The sequence below is a fragment of the Cricetulus griseus genome, chromosome 5 (genome assembly GCF_003668045.3).
Source record: "Cricetulus griseus strain 17A/GY chromosome 5, alternate assembly CriGri-PICRH-1.0, whole genome shotgun sequence".
Taxonomy (NCBI): Eukaryota; Metazoa; Chordata; class Mammalia; order Rodentia; family Cricetidae; genus Cricetulus; species Cricetulus griseus.
The window spans coordinates 130334570-130341724 of NC_048598.1; the positions used below are offsets into that span (position 1 = coordinate 130334570).

Genomic DNA, 7155 nt, shown 5'->3' on the forward strand with positions numbered 1-7155 from the left:
AGCCCCACTCTGCCTGAGCACTGATGGCATCACTAATGAGAGGTGAAAGGTCTTTTTCTTGCAGCTTTTTCAGAAAGCCACCAACTCATGCCTGTGAAGGAAGGCTCCCCCCCCCCCGCCCCGTTGATTCCAAGACAACTGCATTTAATACACAGCCTCAAAAACACTTTTATTACCAGCTGATTCGCTTACAGCCACAGCCAAATGAAGGATGTACAATCGCATACAGAAGAAAATATTTATTTTGACTCAGAAGGCCAAGGGATTAAGAGAACATTGTATTAACCTTGCCTTTCATCTACATTTTAAAGGGAAGTTCTCCAGAGGCATCCATTGAAGTTATTTTTTTTTTTTTTTTTTTTTTTTTTTTTATAAAGAGTTTCAAAGACTCTTACAAGGCCAGGTGTGTGTTTACCTGTGAAGGGAGAGCAGAAAGGGACGGCACTATACCGGGAGGAAGAGGCAGTTTTCACAGAGGGGGAAAAAAAAATGTGTGTTCTGGAATCTGTTACAGGCATTTCTAAGAGCCAGCCCCCACCATTTCCCCCCTTGTTCCTCCTGCGTGGAAACAAAATAGCTCTTTTCCAAGCGGGTTGTTATCATATTCATGGCACGGTCAATTTCCGTTTGCCAAGAAAATATTTAGTCTGATCAAAGAAATTAGAAAATCGGATGAATAGAAACAGACGTTCCCACAAGAGAAGCGTTTGTCAATGTGAAGAGTCAAGCAGACGGCGGCCCACCCAGTGACTGCCGGGAATTAGCTCTCCAGCCAAAGGCGGAACTACAAGGCCACCTGGATTCTGCTGGAGAGGCTGCCGAAGGAAGAGTCAGGTCTCCTCGGTGAAAAAGTTGACTGGAGACAAAGGGTTCTGTATCTATGCCCAAACCAAGAGTTCCGTCACATCCACTCACCTAGAAGGATCTTTCAAGAGAGCTCACTACTAAGTGGGATCTATCTGGTTTGGGATCCTGATGTCCTGCTTTGCTTGGTTTAATTATGCTTATGAGAAGACAAGTACACATTGTCCTCGGTAGGTGTTAGAGCGGCATGGACTTTGGGGATAAAGGAATAACAATTTCTCAATAAGATAATTTTCATATTTGTGGATCTGGACGGGGAGTGATTAAAAGCTGGATTTGGGGTGTTTCTGATCTTTTTCAGTGCTCCCCGGCCAACTGCCCGGGATTAAAATAGAGAATTTTCCTTGTCTTCGTTCTTCCTGGGTTAAGGAGCCGACAAACTTCGTGAGACCATTTGCTGAGGTTCTTCGAGAAACCGCGGTTTTCTGTTTGCAGGTCCCAGGACACAGAGTGCGTAGCCTTCACTAGGAAAAGGGACCCGGATTCCTTGTTGCCTGGAGCACCTCACTCGCCTGCAAAGTTCCTTACACCGACTCCTCCAATTTGGGGAGGGAGAAGGCTAGGGAGGGCTATACCTGAAGGAAAGGGACCAAGGGAGGAAGGGCTAGAAGGCTAAAGAAGCCCTTCTACCTTCTAAGACCCCCACGCCCAGGTCCCGCGGTTCGTGCCTGAGAATGTGCTCTGCCACTCTGGTCCCTGCTCCTCCAAATCCCGGCCCGGCCCTCCCGGTTCCTTTTTTGTTTCGGTTCCTGCAGGCCGAAGGCTGCTTTGCCAGGAAGACAGCGCCCTCTCTCTCCGCCAGCCTGTCTGTCGGCCTGCGCCCCCTCCCTGCTCGGCTGACCTCCGGGCGCCTCCCTCTGGTCCCCGCCCTCCCGCTCTGAGTCTCCTCCTTCTTCTAGCCGGTACTGCGATCCGCCCTACTACTAATTGCCCATCAACTCGGGAGAGCAGCGGCCTGAGAGCCCGCCTGGGTTGGGGTCCGCGGCCACCGGGCTAGAGCGCCCTACCCCGGTCTGCACAACTGGGCGGAGCCGTCCCGGCACAGCAGCGGTGCCTGGGTCTGCGGTGAGGCCAGGCTCTGCGGGTCCCGATGGAAACACTCGGGGTGTGCGGGGTATGCACCTAACTGAGCACCTAATCCGGGACCCAGCCTGCAAGTGGAGTGATGGGTGGGGGTGGCGGAACTTGCGGGGGGGGGGGGGAGGTGGATAAAAAAAAAATCTTCCAGCCTTCTCCCAAGTCCTAAACGCGTCCCTCGAGGTTCACTATGCTTCCAGGCAGCCTTACCCCTGCTGGCTTCCAGGATGCCATTGCCAAGAACTGCAACGGTGTTGCAAAGTCGAAGTACAGGCCGGTGGGTAAGACTCCCAGAAAAGTATGGGTGAATGGATACCTTCCCAGTGCCTTCTGCCCAGTATTTCTTTTCCCCACTGGCCAGAGGGCTACAGACAAATAAATGCTGCGCGGCCCAATCAAAAACAGAGAACATCCCAGTTCTGCCGGTGAAAACCAAAACTCGGCTCTTGTAGGAATGGAGAAAAACAATAGCTAACAGATTTCCTACGACGACGTGGGCATTCACCCACAGATGCACAGGCCTAAAATGATCCCACACCCTGGAACTCCTTCTCGCTCCCTGGAGCGACAGGGGGAGTTCGCCTGGAGGTGACCTCACTGTCGTCGAACACAGGCGGCTCCCAGCAATGAACTAATTGAGTCACAAACCACTGGCCCTTCCTAACAAAGCCATCTATCCCGGCAGCTCAGAGCCCAATTTGTTCGCAGCACTTTCTTCCGCAATTCAGAGGCATTACCCTGTTTTTAAAAAGTATCGCGGCAGAGACGTGGCAATTATCCTGGGCTCGAGTTACTCTAAATGGCTTTAGACTGCGAAATGGAAGAATACAAATGCGGCGAACGTGTCGATCGCCTCGGGGCTGAGCCTGGACAAGGGATGGGGGCACAGGTCGAGGAACTTTAGGCTAGGGAGAGGGAGACCTGGCACGGAGTTGCTGCTGTTGACTCTGCCTTTCCACCAGCCAGAATGAAGAGTTGGTTCTTAGCTCCTAGAAGTTAAGGTCTCCACACCTTAAAACGGACCCTTAGAACTCTGGGGGAGAAAGGCTCGTGTCCTGACAAGACCAGGCCAAGCTGAGAACGGATTCTGAGTCTGTAGCAGGTTGAGAACTTCAGACCATACTAGGACATACTAGAGAGGTCAAGGGTCTGAACCAGGATTGGAGAATCTGGTCTCTTCTGGGAAACCATACTGAGTCCGGGGAGGAAGCGGAGGAAAGGGAGAGGGTTCTGAGAGGTGAGAGCAGTAAACGGTAGGCCTGGCTGGGGGCCCGGGAGACTGGGAGTGCGCTGCCCAGGTGAGATTCGGCAAGAGCTGGAGAAGCCCACAGGCCTCCAGATTTCTGCACACCAGGGGCGGTGGGGGTAGGAGAGACAGACAGTCTAAGAGTCTACATTTCGGTCCTCCAGGGTGAACTGGGCCTGGGCAATGACTCCGGAAAGAAAGAACAGTGAGCGGTGCTTTTGCCGGGGCGTGCAGACGTCTGTTCATCCCTGCAGGCTGTGGCAGCCACACTGTGCGCGTCTTTCTCCTTCTGTTCAAACTAGCCCCCACATCTTGAAGTAATCAGCAGCAGAGAAGGGACTCGTCCCCCTGGCATCTCAGGTTAAAGAAAGAGGTCCAGGAAAATGTGGTAGAGCCATTACAAGAAATCCGAGCCGCAGTCATCAGGGACTCCAATTGCCATCGCATTAGGATTGATTAGAGACCAGCAGTACCGTAATGACCCGGAAAGAGGGGCAGCCGGGGATTATTAATATCAGAATGTGGGGGGGGAGCAAAATGGGGAGGGAGACGTTTTAAGTTACTGGGATTTATATATAAGTACAGGCTTACCTGAGGGAACCGGATAGTCAGGGAATCACACAAACAATAAATCTAATTACATCTAAAATTTCACGAAGTCTGATTTCAGAGAGAGAGAGAGAGAGAGAGAGAGAGAGAGAGAGAGAGAGAGAGGTATACAGGGCAGGATAACATTTTACTCTTTAAAAAAATAACCATGTAGATTTATAAATTAATTGTAAAGGTCCAAAGTGAAGGGATGTGGAGGGACACAAGATATCTGCTTTTCTTACAACTGGAACTCTAAATAAATAAATGGGTAGAATTGGTCTCTACCCTGATTTTTCTCTCATAGGAATGTGCTTGCATTTTTCTCTTTGGGGCAGTGGGGTAACAAAATGCACATTTTTTTTTCAGTCTGTAGAAGAGTAATAAAATGAGTTATAACTGAAGCAGTGGTGCCCAGAGAGCGGGTTTTTGTTTTGTTTGTTGGAGATTTGAATGATCAGGATCCCAAAGAGATGTGCAGAAGAGAATGCCTTGTCTCCTTCCTTGGAGTAAGAGCCAAAACAAATCAGCCCCTGATGGTCTGGGCTGCAATGCAGCTCACTGGATAATTAACTCCATCTTTCCAGTCCACCCTAACTGTTTATTTAGTGTCACCCTGCATTACCGTCACTAGCACTTTCCTCTGAACAGGAGGAGCTGCAGGCTTTCACCTCCCAAAAGGAAATTCTTCTTAGCTTAGACAGATGTGGTACTCAGGATGTATGTTAGTTGAGAGAGAGGGAGGGGGAAAGTTGATTGAAAATCCAATGGAAGATAAGCTACCTCCGGAGTTCTCCCTTTTAAAAGTTGCTCCAATGTAATGTTTACGGGGAAAGGGGCCAGTGTCGCCTACAGTCATAAGAAGTGATTGTGACCCCTCATTTTCCAGAAAGGTGATTGCCACCTAATGTTGAATGGGAGCTTATGGCTCAAACTCGACCATTGGTGTCCCTAGACTGAGCTTCCCCCAGTGCAGCTCAAGTAAGAGGAAGAGGCAAGCAAAGTTGGGGACGGGGAAGAAAGGTAGACACTGAGTAGCGGTAGGCGAACCGGAGACAGCAAGAGTGAATGAATGAATGACAGCACAGGTTCAGGCAAAATAAGCCATTTTTCTTTGAGTGAGTGAGAGTGAGACCGAGACACATTGAGAGACAGACCACAACACCTCCCAACCACAGGGGTCATGCAGCTCTTTTCTTTCCCTTCTCTGTGTTTTCAGTATGAGGAGGGGAGGGGACTGGGGCAGGAGCTCAGATTGGTGGGGAGCAGAGCTAGGATGTATGTGTTTGGAGGTGTCATATTCTATCTGTGCCTCTGTGTTTCTCAGAACAGTATGGAGACTGAGATGGCATTTTCTGGAGCTACACGGTGGACGGAGGACAGGGTTTCAGGACTAGGATTCCAGCTGGTTCTGTTTGTCCAGGTGTGGGAGGGGGCGGTGGTCGGCTGGCGTCCTGGACCAGCCTGGGCTTTTCGCACTACGGAAGCAGGAGCCTCTGTCCCCACTCTTCCCGCTTCCAGGAGAAAGCCACCACCACCCCCTACGTCCATACATAAATACATTAGGGCTACAGACAAATCCTCATTGTTCAGAAATAAGCCGAGGAGGCCTGGACGGCTCCCCTCAGCGAGGCAGAACGAGGCAGAGAGGATGGGTGGGAGGGAGGGAGGCGGGGGCCTCGCGGATCCGGTGTCGCGTTGCAGATTCCCACTAAAGATAACGAAACGTGATCTATTTTTCAGAACAGCAAGTGGATGGGAAAGAACCTTGACAACACAAAACTCATTTACTAATGGACTGGTTTTGAGTTTCTCCTCCCTGGGTCCGCAAATCTCCTTCCTGATCCCTTGGCCTAGTCAGTCTTCGCAGTCAACGGCGTCCTGCACTGGGCAGGTGGGCGGCAGTTTTCGTGTGTTGCTCAGAATCTGAACCTAGCTCCCCAAGGACGCCGGGCACCAGCGGCTTCCGTCCAAGGAGAGGAAGAAGATGAACATTGTTGCCTCGGCTCGGCTCGGATCTGAGTCTCCGCATTGCTGCATAGAGATGGCATTAGTTTATTGAGGATGCCCTTGACTTCCAAATCCGTAGGTAGGGGTAGGAGTCCTTTTTGATGATAAAGGAACTCCAAGAAACCCGGCTGGGAGCCTCAAGTCATCTTGCTTCAAGTCAGAAGGAAAACAAGTAGGACCCAGATACAGGATTTTGATTCAAGGCCTATGTCGACCCAGCAGCTCTATATGTTGTCGCCTTGGCCTTTCGGAGCACCGCCTGTGTGCCTGGCCATTACCAGCACTGTGGAGGCACCCTGAGCCTCTCCTCCAGAGGCACCCTACTAAGCCCGGAAGCTGCCAGGGCAGCAGCAAACAGACTAGAGTGGTTGGGTTTCCTTTAAATTCCCGACGCATCTCTGCTTTTTCATGCGATTTGCATTGACAGCAAAGGTTTTATATTACAGAACAACTCCAACCTTTCTGTGCGCGATTTAAAATGGATCATTTGGTTTATGTGGTTTGTAAATTCATGTCATTTTACCTCTTTTAGTGGTTTTCAGTGAAAGGTTCCATTTGGGGAAACCTTATATATCCAAGCCAATAATTATCATTTATAACAATTGGTTCTCTTAACCGAGGGATCCAAATAGCAGGTAGGCTCCTTGGTACAAAGCGCACAGCACTTTTCCTTTTTAGTTAAGTGATCTATTGGATTAAATGGGAGGGAGTGAAAGGCTGGCGTGTCCAGCGCCCACCCCCACCTCCACCCCGCTCCCTCCTCTGCCTCTGAGAAAAAGTACCTCTCATAACCTCGGTGCCGGTTATCACAGAACTTATGCCACTCCTCTTGCCAGTTGTCACCAGTGTCTGGTACAGTCCTGATTCCTTTTGAAGAGAGATTAAATAAAAAAAAAAAAAAAAAAAAAGGGCCTGGGGGATCTGGAGGATGCCAGGGAAATGGTAGTCATATACTACCATTCATTCCTGCTATCCTCTGCAAATGTATACCTGTAGTTATCTGTGACTTATACCTCTCTTCCCTACAAAGACTGTTAATTACAAAGTATACTCTGCACTCAACGTACCGTTTGTCCTTTAAGTGACTGTGTTTATAGCCCTCCTCCCATTTTAATTGTGCACACTTGTTCCAGACATTAGGGTACTGATTTTGAGAGCCCATATAAGTCCCCATTCTGGTCCTCACACAGCTGCCATGTCAATAAGGACTGTTCCAAGCAGAGACATTCCTCTTGGCAGGACACTGCCGTTCCTTAAGACTTCATCTGAAACGTCATGAGCACTAAAATAAGACAGTGAGGGAAAATTACCAGGCACATAGCCTAGGGCTCAGCAGTGCCAGGCTTCTAGTTTAGAAAGTAAGCCATTGG

At 49.8% G+C, this 7155-nt stretch overlaps 1 long non-coding RNA gene across 1 annotated transcript; it reads left to right on the forward strand.

The window, feature by feature from the left end:
- The first annotated feature begins 1170 nt into the window (after positions 1-1170).
- Positions 1171-6847, forward strand: LOC113836002. Its single transcript, XR_003485924.2, has 2 exons — positions 1171-1978; positions 5519-6847. It is a non-coding gene; the product is annotated as an uncharacterized LOC113836002 (long non-coding RNA).
- Positions 6848-7155: the final 308 nt, after the last annotated feature.